The 19826-nt window shown below is 47.2% G+C and overlaps 1 protein-coding gene across 3 annotated transcripts in view; it reads left to right on the plus strand.

The window, feature by feature from the left end:
* The window catches only part of AKAP11 (A-kinase anchoring protein 11), a 555220-nt gene that overhangs the window by 100165 nt on the left and 435229 nt on the right, over nt 1–19826 (plus strand). The gene's annotated exons all lie outside the window — the stretch shown is intronic.

Genomic DNA, 19826 nt, shown 5'->3' on the forward strand with positions numbered 1-19826 from the left:
ACACCAGGTCTCCTGGCAGACCTTTGCTGTGGTCTCACAGGCTCGTCAAGGAGTTCCTCAAGGGACTCTTAGGGACTTTCCCGCCACTGAAGGCTCCGGCCCCGGTTTGGGAGCTCAATGTTGTGCTAACTAAGCTCATGGGAGCACCCTTCAAACCTATGCATCAGGCTCTGCTCAAGTTTGTATTGTGGAAGACGGATTTCCTTGTGGCTATCACCATGGCCAGGCAGGTCTGGGAGATTGAGGCCCTGTCCTGCAAGCACCCTTACTTGTCTTTCCACGCTTCAAGGGTGCTACTGCGTACACACCCTACCTTTATGCCAAAAGTAAAATCGGAATTCCACCTCAACGAACATTTGGTGTTACCCGTCTTCTTTACGACTCGGTCGTCGCCGGCGGAGAGGGCCTTGCATTCGCTGGATGTTGCTCATGCCTTGAAATTCTGCGTGGCATGTACAAAGGATTTTCAGAAGACTTCTCTGTTGTTTGTGAACTTTGGACCTGTAAATCAGGGAAAGGCCTTGTTGAAAGCTTCCATTTCCAGGTGGCTCTCCAGCTGCATCATACACTGTCATCGACTGGCTAGCAGACCGCTGCCAGGCCAGCCGAGAGCCCACTCCACCAGAGCCATGCCAGCTACGACAGTGTTTCTCTCTGGTGTGCCCCTGCTCGACATCTGCATCTGAGGTCCATGCACACCTTCACGAGGTTCTACTGCATCAACAGGGATTCCAGGGAGAAGTCCCGAGTCGGCCAATCAGTGCTGCTCAACCTGTTTGTTTGAGGTGAGTCTGTGCCAGAGGTGAGTGTTTATTGCTTCTGTTGAGCCTTGCCACCTCCTGTGTTTGTGTATATGTACTGCTGTGTAATCGTTATTCATGAGCATGTGAATCTATGTCAGACTCCATGCTGGAGATGGTTTAAGTTACTTACCTGTAACTATTGTTCTCCAGCATGGGTCTGGCATGGATTCACATGTAAACCCTCCCTCCTTCCCCTCTGTGGCTCTTCTTGGTTCATATTGCCAGTTTACGTGCTTAGCAAATCTGAAGATGGGCACCAGGGGTGGAGCTTAGGGAGAGGACTGCCATTGGATGGGGGCAGTCTGACCCAGAGGACATTGATTGGTTTAGAGGAGAAATACAGTTTTAAAGTGAAAGTGAAACTGTTTTTTCTTTCACCGAGGATTCCCAGCCTTACGACGAGAAATATTGATGAGCATGTGAATGCATGCCAGACCCCATGCTGAGGAACAATAGTTACAGGTAAGTAACTTAAACCTTCTTTCATTGTATGCTTTGTTTCATTTTTGACATTACAGACAACGTCTCACTTTGTTTTTTCTCCGAAGTGTGCGTTTCCTGTTGGGTTCAGATAGATTTTACTGTGGTTGCTGAGGCAGGGATTGTCACAGTATTCTGTGCAGCAGTCTTTGCCGCCTTGGTTGTTTTGTTCTACTTTATCAAGTAGTTTCAGACTACGCAATCTGCTACTGGGCACACTAGGGTAACAATTGTCTTAAAAGATTTGCTCAATCTAAAAAAAATTAACCCACTTGTCTGCATTTGTCAACTGGCAATGGTGCATCATAGTTAAACCTCGAATGAGCTGTTAAATTTCATAACTTTTTGGGCATGCAATAAATTCCGACCGTAAGAAACATGCACGGATGAGCCTTTTAAACAACAAAAAAAGAGTTAAAAAAAGTTAAAAACAAAAAGCTTTATTTCAAAAGGCCAGAATACTTAATGGAGCCTTTCACAGTTTACCATGCGGCGCGACGGCCCAAAGGACCGTTAATTATCTCTGCTCTAGGAGATAACAGAATGATGAGCAGTCCTACTCCAATTACATTTTCGCTGTAATATACATTCGGTAAGCAGGGATCACAGATTGAAAGGCGAGCATGGGACGTGGATGAATACCATGTGGTAGAACAGGATGAAGGCAAAGGGTGTGTCTAATGGGAGGTAAAAGAAGTATCAGGGGCTCCCTCTTTGAATACAAAACAATTGGAATTAAAACGGAAGCCAATTGAGAAAAATCACTTCACTTAAAAAAGTGCAAAATGAAATAATTCCATTCTATTTGAGCAAAATGCCCTCATATGAATTATATACATTCAGGTTTGTCTAAAAATGGGATTCCACAGATTCATGGAGATGGTCTTCAGTTCCTAATAGCATCTATGAGGTTTAGGGTGACATTGGGCTGTCCAATACCTGCATCTGCGTGTTGGAGTTGTATCTGCGTATGTTGAATGTTAGAACCATGTTACACTATTGACAACACTTTCAGTGGTGGAACAGGTTCAGAGCTCTCAGGTCTTTTCTTATATCTGATGTAATGTGTACAAATTGAGAGAGGCTTATGAAACATATTAGTCTGGCCATGGATTTTGTGAGCAAGTAATTCCATTGTGAGCAAGTAGTGCCATTGCCTTCACTGGTCAGTTTCTTGCCATCTTAGCTTGTGGAGTACAGCCTTCAGATCGACACTAAGAGGAGGAAACGTCCAAATTGTCCAGCAAACGATCTCCCTAATCAGCCTGGCATTAATGGAGGTACCAGAGTGGAATTGGTCCAGCATCAGGAATCCCAATAGCACCTTCTTGATGTCCCTCCACTGGCAACTTCCAATAATCCAACGCTTTCCCTCCACCCACCCAAATTTTCCAGTTTCAGGACACGTTCACCATATATTGACTAACATTCCATGTCCCGTCCGCACTCCCTTCAACAGTATGGAGACTCGACATTATTAAAGTTATGGAGGCATGAGGAAGTTTGGTGCAATACTTTGATGCTTTTATAGCATAATTCCTTGCACATGATGCATACAAACTATTTTAAAAACATCTCTACTGAGTGAGGAACTTCTTGAGTGGGGATCTCATAAGGTGTACTCTCGCGACCTGTATGTTAGTGCTATTAAGGTTGGCAATGGTTTTCTTATTTTATTATTTTATTCTTGTGTCGCAAGGATGTAGGTCAACACGGAGACATAGAGTCCCTCAGCTCCGTTTGTAAAGTAAGCAGTAGTTTGTTTGTGCCTACACCTCTTTGCGCCAAATTTCTGTTGTAAATGAATAAAAGTACATAGTCAAGTTTCTTCAAGTATATTTTCTTAATTTATTTGATATATGTTCTGCCCATATGGATGACACGTGTTTCGGCGTTTCATTGGCGCCTTTTTCAAATCCGGGCCTTATTGAATGTAGTGCGAATCTCCCTTTCCTTATTTCCGGGAATTAGTTTTTAGTTGAAGTGTATCACGGTAGTTCCAGGGTTAAATCCCACCTACAAAATTCTCTTGCTCATGCCTCAAGCATCGGGGGTCCTGTTTTGGTTCTGGCAAATCCTTGTTCATAACATCCTTCAGGTAGTTTTCTACTCCTTTTCATGCAAAGGTCTATGTAGCTCTCACTTTCAATGTTGATGCAGTGTATTCCCAAGCTTTTCAGGGCAATGATTGCAACATTGACATGATGCCCCCATTCACTTTTTCTTTTTAACCAAGTAAGCTTCCTGATTCCCTTACCTTGTTGATATGATAAGGCGCTTGGTGTCTGGGCTGCTAATAATGAATCCTTTCATATTACTCCATCAAATACCCTTTTTCCAACTCTCAAAGAATCCTATGGTGTTGTTTTTGAAGAGGTCTGCTAGGTGGGTGCAGATGCCCTATTGAGAAATCTCCCTTTACAATAACATGAGAGAATTCTGGGTTACCAATGGTCATCGTGACTGGTGAAGGAAAGGTGGCGGACCCAGTTGTCATTCCATGGTTATCAAACATTTTCAGGACCATTTCTTTAACCGGATTCGGATATAAAGAATTGAGCTTCTGAGGTTTTTCATCTACAGTACCTCCCATATGTATTTGCCGCCAGAACGTAATCTAGTTCCCAACCTTGTTTACCCAAAGTTTTGACACACTATTCATCTATTTTATGTTTAGTTGGGAAGGATGATAGTTAAAGGGGTATCCAGTCCCTTGATGGACGGTAATGAGTTTGAAGGATGGTCCACTTAGTCACCCTAGGTGACATGACCCGCTATACAGCACTTTCCCCAAATATGTTAGGACTGGTATATGTGGGGAAGGGGGTTTATGGGTCAAACAAATTACTTTGACCAGCTGTCAAACTCATTTCCGTCGAGCAAAGGACATAGATGCAGTTAAAGGTGATGTGGAAACACGTTACTCCTCCCTCAGTCTTTGGTCTCTGGAGTAGCTCTTAGGAGAACGAATAACGTTCATGAATTTAAATGAATGATGGTTGTGGGTTTAATATATCAGTGTCAGTAAGACCTATTGGTAAAGCTTGGAACAAGTACAGTAGTCGAAGGGTGAGTTCATTTTGACTACAGCAATCTTTCCTAAACAAGAGATAATGTATTTGCCAATGATCAAACACATCTTTTGCATTTTCATTCGAATCTTTGGGGGAGTTGGCACCATAGAAATCATGCACACATTCAGTATGTTGGACCACATGATGTGTTTTTGGCCCATTAATAAGGGAACGACTGCTCTAATCACTTATTGATTGAGGGAGCTTTGTCTGGTTAAGGATTTCAAACTTTTGGAGGGCAACTTCAAAGCCAGACGCAATAGGGAAATTGTATAACTCCCTTGTGAGAGAGGCATGCACTGTTTGTAGATTTACATTTTTACAAGGACATCATGCACAGATATCCCCATCTTAATTGCGCTGCTTGCAATGTGACCACTTTGATAATTGCATTGTTCCGGACAAGAGTAGTGAGGGGCTCAAGTGAAAGGGCCAAAGTAGAGGTGAAAAATTGAATCCCTTTGAATACCTCTCAAGAATTGAAAACGATGGACAAGCTGGCCATGCGTGTACATTCTGGAAGTGTTTGCTACATAGTTAATGCAGAACATATCCACAAACAAACTTCGCCTTCAGGGTGCCTGCCAAAAAGCCCTGGTTCATCCTGTCAAAAAGCCTTTTCGTCACCTAAAAATTGAATAATGGCACAATATCTTCTGAATATTGTGATCTTGTCCATTATATTAATAGTCTTCCTGTTTTTATGTAGTGCTTGTCTCATTGGAAGAAACCGTGATTGATTAGCCTCGACTAACATTGACAACTGCAATTTAAGGCAGCTTGCCAATGCTTCTTGGTGTCCAAATGGAGGAAAGCTATTAGTTCAGCAGAGTTCTTGGTATTTAACCTGTTGGGGGATAAGCAAGATTGCACCCTCCCTGTCCATGCCCAGAGATAAAAAAAGGAGTTGCAAAGTCAGCACAACAGTTGGCACAAACGGGAGAATTTTTTTTATAAACAAATGGGGAAAATCCATCAGAGCCTGTATCTTTATGAAATTTAAGGGATCAGATTGCTAGCAGGCTTCCCTCTGATGCAGTGGGTCAGCCCAGTGTTTTCACCTGTGAGGTGGTTTAGTAGTTAAATTCGTTTTATTTGGGTTTTTTATCCGTGTTTTGTGCCTTTATCATCTGATATATCTGTTGATGCCTCTTTGGTTTTCAGGCATTGTGGCAGTACCAGATCAGCTTTGTTGCCATTCCCGCAACACAAGTGATGTGTGAGCAACATTGCAGTTTCAGCTCTGTTAATAATAATATTATGAAGCAGGTATTTATTTATTTTTTAAATATTTTTATTGTGTTTTGGTATCCACAAACAAGCAAATGGAAACCGTTCACATTATAACATTTGTATAACAACAATGCATGATTCATATTACATTTCTTCTTAAATGAGAACATTTAAAATATATATTTCATCACAAAGTATGGCATAAATACAAAACTAGAGATAAGAAAAAGAAAACAAAACCCAAATATATCGAAAAAAGGGGGAAGACTAAGTGGAAAAGACGATCTAATTCAAACAACTTTCTTCTCTTACGTCCCTTGGATTTACTCACTGGGGCTTTTTATTATGATGCAAGGATGGCCACACATTTATAATCTTTATGTTGGTAAGAAAGGGGAAGAAAGCGGGTGGAGACTGGGGGGAAATGGAAGGTCTAGCTTCAATTAGCTTCCTTCGGTTACATCCCCGAAGTTTAATAACTGGAGCTTTTTTTGTGATGATACCAAGAAGCCCACATAGTGCCAGTATAAAACTTTGTAAGTTGGCTCCCATCAAACTTGCCCAAAGTGCTTCATTGCCCATAGTTATGCCCAGATGTTTAGCTCTATTTTCCTTTAAAGCTGTGCACCCCTTTATCAGATGTTTTGTGGTTTATCTTAGGTTTTCTTTGCCACAAAACCTACAGTCCTTCTTTCCTTGCCTCATTTTCCAGCCAACGACTCTCTGCAGGGTCGGGAGCTGATTTATACGAAAATGCAAATACATGTTTATTTTTCTTGGGCAAGGGAAAATAAGCAAGTATTTAGATGTACATTCCCTTTTATAGTTCAGCTTTGCCTATTCCTTATAAAAACTGTAAGTGGCTTGTTCCTTGTAGGTTTTAGCACAGTCTTGCTGAAATAGCTTCTTTTTCGTGCTGGCTGGGTTGATAGCCAGTTCTTGTTTAGATGACCCTATGAGATCCAAGAGAACAATCATTTCCTCCTTAAGCTTGATCATATGTTACCTGAGGTGTGTGTTTGCTCTGCGCGCCACCCTTCATAATGATTAGTCAGGCGGGTTAAGAAGCTTAGCATAGTCCGACCGTTTCCTCCATTTAGCTCTGGTGGCCAGTGAAACCAGCCCAAAGGCATGCCTCACTACAGCGTTAGGAACAGAATTTGCCAAGCCCAACTTATTTTTCCATAACATACTTTTGTATGCTAATTTTTCATTCAGATCTATTAGAATGATGTCTAACCCGTAAAGAATGGTTGGTTCTGCTTGCATTAAGTAGAACTGGATTAGGGATTTCATGCAAAATAAACAAAGTTGGACATTTATCCTTTTCATTTTCGCTAAGAGAGATCCATAATTTTAATTTGCTAGTTGTATCCCTGTTTGCTTAGATGTTGACTTGCTAACTGCATACCACAAATAAGTGAAGGAGTTTACTCTCATAAGAGGGTCATCACCCACTCTCCAGGAAAGGATTTTTGGACGGCATTTGGTAGAGAAAACTAGAACTCTTGCTTTAGATCGGTTGACTTTTACATTATTTTCGACCGCATATGTGTGGAATAGTGCCAATTTTGTTTGCAGTCCAATTCGGGTAAGATCAAAGAGAACAATGTCGTCCGCAAATGCTATCCAATCCAATACCACCTTTCCCAACCTAAGCCATGTCATGCCTGCTGTGCAAAGCTTATGAAGAGTAGGTGCCATCACACAACCCTGCCTCAAACCAACATTCGTGGGTACCCAGGCAGACATTGAGCCCTCCCTGTAGAGTTTTACTCTGACTGTTGTATCTGTATGCAGCAAAACAAGCAGACAAATTATGTTAGATGTAATAGCTGCCGCCCAAAGCTTCCCCCCAAAGCCGATCTCTACTGACCGTGTAAAACGCATTTGACATGTCAATAGAGGCCATGTATACGGTACCCAAAGCTTTCTTTTTACGGCACCCCACATATGTGCCATGGCAAAGGTGTTTAAGGGGGTACCCATCTCAGCACGAAAACCTACCTGGCAGGGGGATAGTAACTTTAGGGTATTTATCTGTAGTTTTAGTTCCTTCAATAGCAGAGTTGCAAACATTTTACTGGAGGAATCTAGCAAGGCAATTGACCTGAAGTTCGATGGTTTCGTTTTATCTCCTTTCTAAATTGGCATAATGTGAGATTGTTTCCATGTGACTGGGACCGTGTAAGTGTAACAGATATGTTTGAAGAGTTCCCCAAGTGGATGGGCTCAAAGATCAAGATTTTGTTTGATAAGTATAGGTGGAATGTTATCGGGCCTGGGGCTCGCAAGGCTTTTGCTTTTCTTAATTGCCCAGCAGACGTCGTCATAGTCCCAATAGCATGTCACTTCTATCTGAGCCCCTAAATCCTCAAGTGTACATTTCTCTTCCTTTTCTGGGAGGGAATATTTTTCCGCCATTTATTGCTCCCACACCTGTGTCTCAATATGACACTCTCCCCTCACCCCCCCCCCCCCCACTATACAATGTTTCTTGTTAATGGCATCTCCCATCATTGACCGGAAGTTAAACACATCATTTCCAATCAGGCTCCCAACCAAAGCCTGATTTCTATTTATATGCGTCTCCCTCCTGATCAATTTAAGGGACTTTTGTATTGGAGTATGATTTTCCTCTTTGCCTCTAAGTAAGACGACTGTGTAGATGACTCTTTAAAGCAAATGTCTCTTGGAGGCCTTTGCCTTCTGAATCCTGCTATCATAGTTGTTTATGTTTATAGAAAATCCCACTATTTGGCCCTTTGAAAGGAGTGTATTAAAACACATGTTCAACTTGATGTTATAATTTTGCAGTTAAAGTTTCACCCTCTTCTTTCATCACTTTCAGTTCCCGTTCCCACATTGCCATAAAATATCTACATGCTTTGGTACTTATTAGGAGGCCTCTCCTTGCCACCATAGTAAAGGCCAAGGAGGGTAATGGTTCATAGGAGGACAAAGGAAGACGTAACGCAAGGAGAATAGGAAAGTGATCACTCCCGAAACAGCCACATTTGGTGAACGGGTCAGCTATTTGGATCAGACTTGGAGAAAGAAACACATGGTCTATTCATGACTTTTTATGAAGCAGGTATTGCTTAATAGATTTTAATCATAGACACGTATACACAAGAGATGTCTTTCTTTTGACATAAATTGAAATTATAAAGCTGCCCAATATCTGCTTTGTTGTTGCTGGTATCCAAGAAAGTGTCACACTGTGATGGACATTTCTTTCTCTTTATTTAACTATGATTGAACATTTATATGAGAAACGTTTTTGCAATTAGTTAAAACTTAATCCTAATAAGGAGCACTCTTAATGATGCTAATGCGATTGTGCTGCTTATCTACATTTCATAGGCCATCATTTCACCAATAAATCTAACCCTACCACGTTTTGTCGTTTCAGTTAGTAGGTTAATGTTTCCCAGGCACTTGTCAGTCAATAGGAAACTAGCTTTTAGTTTGCTTTGAAATCCAGATATCAGATGTTTTCAATCTGTGTTTAATGTCTAACCCTCAGAGTTAGGTGTTACGGTTTGAAAAGAAGCATCCAAGTTCCATTATCTTTCAGGCACTCCACAGTGGCTATTTTGAGATGTGCAAACCTCAGTATTTTATTTATTTACCAGTAGTTATTTTTTTTTCCAATTATGTTTTTATTGGTTTTTAAACATGCAAGTTAAGCAATACATCTTCAAGGTTGCCTTTTACAACACACATACAACAAACATGCAATTAAGGGGAAGGTAGCAGGAGAGGGGACAGAATAGGAAACAAGGGAAACATAGTCACCCAACAAAGGGGGGAGTCTTATGGGGACGAGGGGATCCGGGGGGAGCCGGGCCGGAGGCGTAACAGGGGGATAGCTGATAGTCATGGTGTATTAGGTTGCAGGGGGGAGTCATAGCGTTTATTCAGGATCAGGGATCCGTCAAGGCCCAGTCCATCCAGTGTGCCGGGGCGGTTGGGGGTGGTCTGGGGAGGCTTATTTCTACTTGCTGGTTGTGAGGGTTCGACCGGCTGGCCCGCCTTGAGATCTGTTCTTCAGACCTGGTCCCCCATCCAGTGGAGGGTGGGGGGCTGCCTCGCCAAGCCCGGGTATTTTCTGTGCGTAGTCCAGGAAGGGGGTCCAGACCCGTTCGAACTTGGAAGAGTTGCCGAATCTTATGGCTGCAATTTTTTCCGGCAGCCACAGTTTCCCAGCATTTCGACCACCACATTTGTATAGCAGGGCCCTCTGGGTTTTTCCAGAGCCTGGTGAGGGAGATTTGTGCAGCCATCAGGAGCTGGATGCACAGGTCTGCTATGTGGCCTGGGAGTGGATATTGGCCCTCACCTGTGCCTCCTAAGAGAACAATGCCTGGGTCCCAGGGGATTGTGAGGCCTGTTATCCCTTTGGTTTGTTCAAGCACCGATTTCCAGAACGAAGAGGACTTCGGGCAGGACCAGAGCAGGTGGAACAGTGTACCCCGGTCGGGGCAACCTCTCCAGCATTGTGGGGGAATGGCTGAGTCGAATTTGTTCATGGTCTCTGGTGTGCGGTACCATCTGTAACACACCTTGTAAGCGCCCTCTCTGTTTGTCATGCATTTGGAGCTTTTGTCTGCTCGGGCCCAGATCTAGATCCATTCCTCAGTCTTGATGGCTCTGTCGATGTCCCCCTCCCATTTGAGCATATAGGGCTCCTTTTTGGTCGGGTCCGATTTGTCCAACAGTTTGTATAGGGTTGACATTTTCCCTTTGGGAGGGCCCGATGTGAGTGTCCGCTCAAGGGCGCTTATCTCTCTGCCACCAAGTTCTTAGCCGCACCGCTGGATAGCCAGTGTCTAAATTGGGCATATCGAAATCTCTCCGTCTCGGGGATCTGGAATTTAGTTTTACAGGCCTCAAATTCCAGCAGATAACCGCTCTCGAAGAAGTCCGCCATGGTTCTCAGGCCGCCCTCAAGCCACCTATGAAAGTTTTGCGGGGCCATCCCAGGGGAGAAGTCCGGGTTGCCCCAGATGGGGGTGAGCGGGCCCATCGGGCTTCTGCATTTCCAGAGGCGGTCTGCTTTCCTCCAACTTGACACGGTATTCCATGTTGCCGGTAGTGGACCCTCGTTCCAGGGGTGGTTCCGGTCTCTCACATGGGGTAGCGCGTCGATCGGGGTGGAGCTCCAGTCCTCTTCTAACTTCAGCCATCTGGCACGGTTGGTGGTCGTCTTCCATGCGAACGCGTGCGAGAGCTGGGCCGCAAGGCAGTACCTTGCGATGTCTGGGACCCCTAGTCCGCCCAATGGAGGGCCGCGAAGCATGATGCGTCTCGGGATTCGCGGTTTCTTGCCCTCCCAGACATATTTCAGGATCTCTCTCTCTGCAGTTTTAGCAGGGCTTTCTTATGGGAAGTTGTGGGGAGCGCCAGGCAGAGGTATAGTAGCCTTGGGAGTAGGTTAATTTTTAGCATCGTGATGTGGCCAAACCAGGAGATTTCCTGCTTGCTCCAGCGTCCCAGGTCGTCTTTGAGTTCTCTGATCAGCTGCGGGAAGTTTGCTTTGTAGATGTTCTTGGACTTGCTTGGGATCTGCACCCCCAAGTAGACTATCTGAGTTGTGGCCCACGGGATCGGAAATGCGGCTTGCAGGTGTTTTTTTTAGGCTTTCTGGCACGTTAATGCCCATAGCTGTAGACTTTGCAATGTTTATCGTGAACCCCAAGGCTTCTCTGAACTCCTCCAGCTCCTGCCGCAGGGCCTGCATGGAAACCTCCGCTTGGGTGAGCGTAAGCAATATATCGTCTGCATAGAGGGCCGTTTTACAGGATTTTCCCTTGAAGTCCAGGCCCTGGATCGCCGGGTTGTGCCGAATTCTGCTGGCTAAGGGCTCCATGGAGAGCGCGAATATGAGCGGGGAGAATGGGCATCCTTGCCTGGTGCCTCTGGTGATGCTAATTTTCCCTGATAATGTCAGGTGCCAGAGGACTCGAAGCCAGCACCAGGTGAATTCTCGAGTATCCTTTGTGGACGTATGAGAGGAATGTATAGTCTCTCGCTCCTGGGTTCAGTGGTCTCTACATGTCTATGGTTTCTGTTTCCCTCAAGAATTCCGCCATAGCCAGCAGACAAAGTCCGCTCTGGACGATGGGAGAGTTTTGTCCAGGCTTGGGTCCGGTGGGAGGTTGAAGTTGCCCCCGATCAGCAGTTGCTCCCTGGCGAAGGAGGCTATGACTGGAAGCAGCCTGCGGAGAAAGGGGCCTTGCTCCTTGTTGAGGCTGTAGATGGCCAGAAAGGTAATCGGCATTTCCACCAGAGACCCCTGAGCAGCAGGTATCTGCCCCCGGGTCCTTTTTGGTAGAGACTTGAGTCAGAGGCAGGTTGCTGCTAATCAGGATAGCGACCTCCCTTTTCTTTTGCTTCACTAAGGCAAAGAAGTGTCTCGGATAGCTTCGTAAGTTTATACACTTCTCGTCTGGCTCTGTGAGATGAGTTTCTTGGAGGAAGACGACGTCTGATCCGTGTCGGGCAAGTCTGTGTTCGACAAGTTTTCTCTTCCTGGGGGCGTTTAGGTCGTTACATTTAAGATCTTATCCTGGGTCCCCATATGTGATCCTTATGAGATGGTGCATCGACAACTCCCCTTGCATCGATTCCCCCGTCCCGTTTGTCCCTCTTCTGCGAAGAGACCCCCCTCCCCGTATCCTCTCCCCTACCCCAACTGAAAGAACTTCTTCAGCCAACGGGGCAGGCGGCCGGTCCAACGCGCCAAGTCAACGAGAGGCAACAGCGCCTCCTGTGTAACCAGTGAAACTGAAGGAAATTGCAGCCCGGGGTGGTACTGACTGCATCGATCTGCCAGGCTGCCAGGGGGCTGCTGGTGGCCCGGGGGCATCTGAGAATGCCGGAAATTCCACGGAGGGACCCCCGAGGGGTCGGTGTTATTGCTGTGTTTGTGGATGTCGTGGTTCTCTCGTGAGGCCTTTGCCTGGCGTGGGAGTCGAGCTGTAGGGGACCCTGGAGCAGCCAAGTTTGTGGCCTGGAGGGGGCACCCTCTGGCTCAGTCATTGCTGTTCTTGTTTTTGGCAGGAGGACCCTGCGGTCTGCATCGCCTCTCAACGCGGGTCCAGGATTTTAGGGGCTCCCGCTGTTCCCCCACCGGATTCTGGGCGGCCTTGTCTCTCTCGGCCGGCTCCTCCTTGGGGTTCATGAAGCTTGCCGCTTCTCTGGGAGTGAGGATGTGTCGGGTTTTTCCTTCCCATGAGAAGGTAAGGGAAGTGGGGTATCCCCAGCGGTATGTGACCTTCCTCTCATGGAGCCATTCCGTTAGTGGCTTCAAGGCTTTCCTCTTCGTCAGGGTGACTGCAGCTAGGTCCTGGTATAGGGAGATAACAGCGTCCCAGAAGAGTATGCGGGAGGAATTTCTGGATTCACGCATGATCTCTTCTTTCAATTTATAGAAATGCACCCTTACCAAGATGTCCGGAGGGGAGGCGCTGCTTTGCCTGGCCCTGGTTCTGTGCACTCTGTCGAGTTCCAGGGAAGCCCCGTCTGGAAGAGTTAGGATAAAGCATAGGATGTCGTTAGCATAGGCCCCTAGATCCTCGTCTGGGACTGTGGGGGGCATTCCTCGCAGGCGGATGTTGTTGCGCCTGAATCTGTTCTCAGCATCCTCCTGTTTGAGCTGCAGGGCCTCACACCTGGCCTCCAGTGCCCAGATTCTATACGCCCCCTCGCCGATTTCAAAGTTCTGTTTGAACAGGGTGGTTTCAATTTTCTCGGTTCTGGTTTCGATTTTCCCCCACCCGCTTATGAGATCTTGCTTTTCAGTTCCTCGGTGTCAAGGGTCATGCAGGTTCCTGGTGCAGGAGTGGAAATAACCAACCACCCCCACTATGGTCTTGATGCCTGCAAGTCAGTGCTTACACAGACATTCGCGACCAGAGAGGGGAAAGAGGGTTAGGGTCTCGTTGATTGATTAGGAAGGGGGGAATAGGGTAACCGGAAAAAGGATTAGGTAGAGGTTATGGACAGGACTGGGGAGGTTGGGGATGGTTAGATTGCTGCACACCTTTGACTTCTGTCCCACAAGGCAACTTCCATGGTGTCTCAATATTAGCACACAGTGTTACAACTTTATGCCCAAGAACAGTTCTGCCAACTATGTTAAGACTCACGTAGAGCTAGGCACAATTACAAGGTGTCAGCTAACAAGTCACTGACATGAAACATCTACACATGCAGTCTTAGCTTTTAGTTGCTGTCCAGGTCCGGTAAGGTGGTCCTTATCGTCACCAGTCGGATGCTGTCAGTCTCATGCGGCGCCTTGTTAGTAGTTCAAGCAAAGTCCATGCTACAAAGGAAGAACAGTGTTATTGCCTGTATTATGGCCTCATACAGTCACTCTCTTCACACTGCACTCGTGCATTCACACACACACACACACTCTCAATAGCATGTAATACCGCACGTGATGGTCTGCAGATTGGTATCACTAAACTTCCTCCAAAACAAAACTGCTGCCCAATAATGCCAACACGAGCTTCGCCGCGCGTGGCTTGCAGCTCCTGTAATTCCCCTTTCGTTTACTGAACACACACGGAACGCGTTTTACACTTGTTCTGAGAAGTATTGCAACGCCGAGCTCAGCTCCTCCTCCAAGCGGGAGTTACTTATCTCTTTCTCCAGGCGCATGGGCGATCGGTATGGGCGGAGTATAAGGTGCCCCCTGCGCTTCCCCAGCTCCCTCTGCAGCGCCTCCCTGACTTATCTTTTGGTAGGCGTGGGGCCGGATGCTTTATCTGGTGGTGCTGGGCCCCTCACGTGAAATTTTCGCCTGCGGTCCTCTGCGCACGTACTCCTCCGTGGGTTTCTCAAGGCATGCTGGGCAATGTAGTTTTGTCGTGCTGTTTTCCTACAGAGAGGACAAAGCAGCCTCCTGTAAGGCAATATAGCGCTCCTGACGGTTCTCAATGATTTTACAGTATTTTTAACTGGAGCATGGTGCACAGCACACACACATTTACCTGTCTTGGCCTTTTCTGTGTGTTTCATCTGCAACTGTTGTCTTTTCTTGGGTCTGCCCCTGACACTCAGTCCCTTTTTGGTATTCTTTGATGATTACCACAAGGAGGTCTTGAAGGTCCCCTTTTGTGACTCCATGCGTCGTTTGGTCAGGGCTGGGTTCCCCGTGTGCCCCCAGGCTGGGTTCCTCGGAGCACTCTCCGTGTTTGGATTTGTCAGCCATGGTCGCCGAGAATAGGGATGTGATGTCTGCTTGTTTCGGGGGTCTGGGGTTCCTGGACATTCTGGGTTGCAGGTTGATTGGTGCTAGGTGGAACCCCAGGTCGGGAGGCTTCCTAGCTATCCGCCAGGTAATGGGCGCCGGATTGGGTTACCGTACGGCCCCTGATCCCCCGCCCCAGTGGAGCGGGACGAAGGCCTAGCGTGGTGTAAGATTGCTGGGCTTCAAATGCCTGGAAGGTGCAGAGTCCAAGGGCTTGTGGGGTGGGGACGGTAGCGGTCGCTTGTGGAGCTGCGTGGGGCTTTCAGGCGCCTCCCTCGGAGCCCCCAGGTAAGGCCCTATGGTTGCGGATCTGCAAGTGTGTAGTAGGGGTCCCAGCGAGGCAGTTGGGAAGTGGTAGGAAGGCTGGTGCATGGGGAAGGTTCCCCACAGGACTACAGACTAGCTGGGAGCAGGCCTCATGGGTCTCATTGAGCAGGGCATAGGGGAGATGTCAGGCAGGGCTCAGAGTGTCTTGTGCAGCTGCAGCAAGTGCTGCCCTACCTCGGGCTATGGCTCGGTTGGTTTATGGGGGTGAGGGCCAGGGGCGTTCTCCCGCCAGCGCAGGCCCTGCAGCGAGAGTCCAGGGGTGCCTCAGCTTCACCGACCCGGGCCTCAGTTCAGGGTGAGACACAGGTGCGGATGGGCCACCGGGGGAAGTACCTTTGGCCTCCGGGTTCTGGGCTGCGTCACGCCTGTTGGCCAACCTCTGAGCCGGTGATGGAAGGGGCGGTCCCCTCACCCCACGCAGCAGCTGCTCCAGCGGGTCCCGCCTGGTCTCCCTCTTGCTGGTGGGGGGGCCCTCAAAGATGCCTCCGGTGAGCTACGCCAGCTGTGCTGGCACAGGCCCTGCAGCGAGAGTCCAGGGGTGCCTCCGTTCCACCGACCCGGGCCTCAGGTCAGGGTGAGACACAGGTGCGTATAGTGCCTTCAGCCTCCGGGTACTGGGCTGCTTCTCGCCAGCTGGCCGACTTCCGGGCCGGTGATGGGAGGGGCGGTCCCCTCGCCCCCCGTGGCACCGCTCTGGTGGGTACTGCAAGGTCGTCCTCTAGCTGGTGGTGGGGCCCTCAGAGATGCCCCCAGCGAGCTCGCCAGCTGTGTTGGGGGGGATGAGCCCCCGCCGTGCCGTCTCATCCGCTTCTGCCTGCAGCAGTGCTTTGCGCCTCACGCAGGTTCGGGGCCGCAGGAGCGGAGCCGGCAAACAGAGTGCGGCAGGAGCCTGCAGCAGGTGTGGGACTAGAGCGGGGAAGGCTGCACACCAGGTTAAGGGTCCGTCGCTGCCGATCCGCAGTGCTCAGCCAGCGGGAGGGATGGCAGGAGTTGGATACAGGAGGCTGGCGGTCGCTGGCAGTGGGCTCCATGAGGAGCAGTGCTGGGTGGATCTACCTTGAAGTTGCGCCCGCCATCTTGGATGCGGGGGTAATTCTGCAGCTCTTGCTCAGAGCAAGACCGGCGCGCATCTCGGGACTCCGGCGGATCCGTGGGCTGCTAGGCCATTGTGTGCCAGGGCCACTCCGGGGGGCTGAGGGCAATTTGTAGATTAGCCGTGGGTCAGCTTTCACTGGGGCATATTGATGCAGGCGCGTGGACACGGCCGAGAGCTCTTAGAGAGCCAGACCGACCGTTATGGCGCCAAGCCATGCCCCCTACCAATAGTTATTTATATAAATGAGGAATAATGCTCTGTTGATCACAAAAGAACGTACAATAGATAACAAATCAGATTTGCCGGGAAGCAGTGCAAAAGTGGACATGCATAGATTAAGGACAACTAACATTGGACATTTTTGCGTGAAGGTAGGTGGTACTGACAGTGTGCTTGGTGTGAGTGGTCAGGTATGTTAGGCAGACACCCTTGCAAAGAGTTTTCAACTTTAGCCCTTTTATTAAATAAACAGGTTGCGTAAACGCCTCACTATCCCTACCCTAACGAGGATTTCACTACCTAAAATAAACTAAAGGAAACACTCTAACCAAGGGATATCGATCCCTTACACTTATACAACAAAGTAAATAGGAAATATAAGGCAATTAAATTCAACAACAATATATAACATATAACCTAGTTCACCATGTGATCAATGTCTCGTGTCACGGTCTGGGCTTACTTTCCTTCCCTAGATCCAAATAAATGTTCCCTCCGCAGTTCAAAACAAAAACAAGGAAATCCGGTTTAGCACAAAGTTCCAACACAGTTCTTAAGTTCTTGCACCCACGTTCACAAAGTTCTGTTGCTTCAATAAATTGCATTGAGAAAACTCCTCCTGGAATAAGAACGGTCTCACATTTGTAGTAACAAGTAATTTGGTCAGGATGGTTTACCATCATTTTAACTGCAGGAAGAATTGTAACTTTTCTTCAGCCAGCTTTCATAACTCTTCCCCAAATGTCACAACTCAAAATGTTGTTTTCTATTAGTACCACTCTTCAGCACTTGCAGCTTCTACTACCTGGCTTTTTCTTTCACCAGGTTTCTTCTGGGCAATCACGTCTTGCCCTAGGGTATACTCGCCAGCCCGCCTACTTCTTTAACTTCTTTAAATCTGCTCCCTGTGTCCCTTCTTGCAGATTTACTGTTGAGTCTTTGTGTTCCCAGCGCCCTGATGTCTGCAGGCTCTGGCGCTATGTAAATAAATAAAATGTAAAACATAAATTTAAAAAACACCCTAACAGAAAGGTGCTTCAATGGTAACTTCCAAATTAGAATAATAACTTCTTCTTTGGTATCAACATTTTAGCAGCTTTCAGGGAATACAATATTCACATTGATCCACATTAGAACTGCTCTACAGACAATGCTCATCTCCCTCTGGATTGCTAGTTCCAGAAGGGCAGCCTGTTTGCCACCTTTCTTTCTAGTCTGCATCAATAACAAAATAGTGGTCAGGATAAAGTATTGTCCTGCTTCTGCCTTGGCCATGGCAATGTGAGTTTAACTCGGGTATTATTTTCCCAAAACAACAATGTCTTTTTGCAACCCTTGGGATCCTCATTTCCCTCTGGCCTTTGGCAATATTTGTTGTCTTTAACTTGCCAGGTTTAACTTTCTTTTGGCTTGGGAATTGCTTGCACACCTCGGTTTGCAAGGTAGTTCCCCCAGCGGGTTGTTGTGACTTCCATAGATTCACAAAATGAATATCACAGTTACTTTGTTTCACTGAACACCACTTTCGTTTTCTGCTAGTTTGGTATTCAACAGCAATACCGCTTTCATTCATACGCAAATGACTCAGCTGGCTAGGGACACACAACCAGCATCTGAACATTCTGAAGCTACTCTTAAGTAAAGTGGTGGACCCATTGGGTAAGCTGCTTTCACTTGGCTTTTTTCGAGCACGGGTCCTTTTAGTCCACCCTCGCGGATGCCAAGTGCACTTGTAACCTCTTGTACTCCTGAGAGTCCCTGGGATGACCAAGCCACCTGAGACCTCTCAGCATTCTCTGCAATGCCTGCTTCCCGCTACGGGAACCCTGCACACTGCGCTCTCTGGGGTGAAGCGTTCTTCTTTCGCGCTTCCCGCTGTGCAGCCTCTCTAAGGGGGATAACGAGAGGAACAGACCCTCTCAGGACCCGCAGTGGTCCTAGGGTCCTCTCACTCCTCCTGCCCTGCCTCCAACTACAACGGTTCGCAAAGCATACATTGCTTCTTCGGCTTCTCTTATGCCTGCACCTGAGGGGGCCATTTAAGCTTCAGTCTACCTCATATATGGGTCATTTAGGTTAATGACTGATCACTTCAGCTTTGTTCCTCTGCATCCCTCTTCCTTGTCCCAGTACTGAGGGAATTATGGGACTTGAAGTACTGAATAACAAAATTAGTTTTCTTAACTGGTTTTCTACTTGGATTTGGATCTCTCTTTCCAATAACCTCTACTAAGGGAATATTATGTGAATCAGTCATCAAACTGGTTGGTGAAGAGGAATATAGATTTTTAGATGAAATGCTGTTAACATTTACAAACCTCCTTTCATTACACTTTTGGGAGTTAGGCGAATTTTCAATTGCCTGAGATCCCTGAATTTGAATGGGTTGTCTATCTGTTTTATTCACACAGGGTTTCTGACTAATTGTACCCACACTAAGAGGGTTAACCTGGGCAACCAAAGGGTTATGGTGGCAACAAGCCATTATATATTGCGGGAGTTGAACAACGTCTCCTTCAAAAAAAGGCAAATACTGTGTCTCATCCCCTGGATTCGTCTCACCTCCCTGAGCCTTTTCTCCTCCCAGATAATCCGACCGCACAGCACCACCCCCACAGTCCGGATCAGGAAGCATCTGCCTTTCCCTGGCCACCTGGGAGGAGACTTCAGGCAGGAATTCAGTGAGGGATCCATATGATTCAACACAAGGGGTTTTTACCATGATGGGTGAAATGCTAGATTGGAGGCAGAGGAAGTGAGGCAAGGAAGTAGGCTTTTAGTTTATTTTTGGACAAATCAGTGTGGACTGTTTCTCGGATATCTGGGGGGAAGAAAATGCCATACAAGTGGAGCAAGAAGAGAGAAAGAGCAGAAGCGAGAGGAAGCACAGGGAGGGCGAAGAGCCGCAAGGCTAGTCGAGGAGGCAGAGCGTAGATTATAAAAAGGTTTGTAGAGTTGGATAGAGGTGGATAGATACAGAGGTGCCTTACCATGGATAGATTTTTGAATCAGGAGAAGAAATTTTTATCTGGCCCACTTCTGCTTTATCAGTCAGCCAGCCTGGTGACAGTACGAGGAAGTAGGTGAGAAGTGATGGAGTTCAAGGAGAGTCCTAGTAGCGAAGTTAATGATCTTGTTGAGGGGACAGAAAGTATAGTTGGGGAGACCAAAGTGGATGCTGGCACATAAGTCCAGTTTAGAGAGGACGAGAGTGGTTACGAGATGCTTGGCGGTGTTGAAAGGAAGGAGTTGCCTGAATCGCCTAATATTTAGGAGGCTGGGGCAGACTGCTGTTCCAGTTTCGGAGATGAAGGTGTGAGAAGGGTCAT

This window comes from Ambystoma mexicanum, chromosome 7q (assembly GCF_040938575.1).
Source record: "Ambystoma mexicanum isolate Mex_15411 chromosome 7q, UKY_AmexF1_1, whole genome shotgun sequence".
Classification (NCBI taxonomy): Eukaryota; Metazoa; Chordata; class Amphibia; order Caudata; family Ambystomatidae; genus Ambystoma; species Ambystoma mexicanum.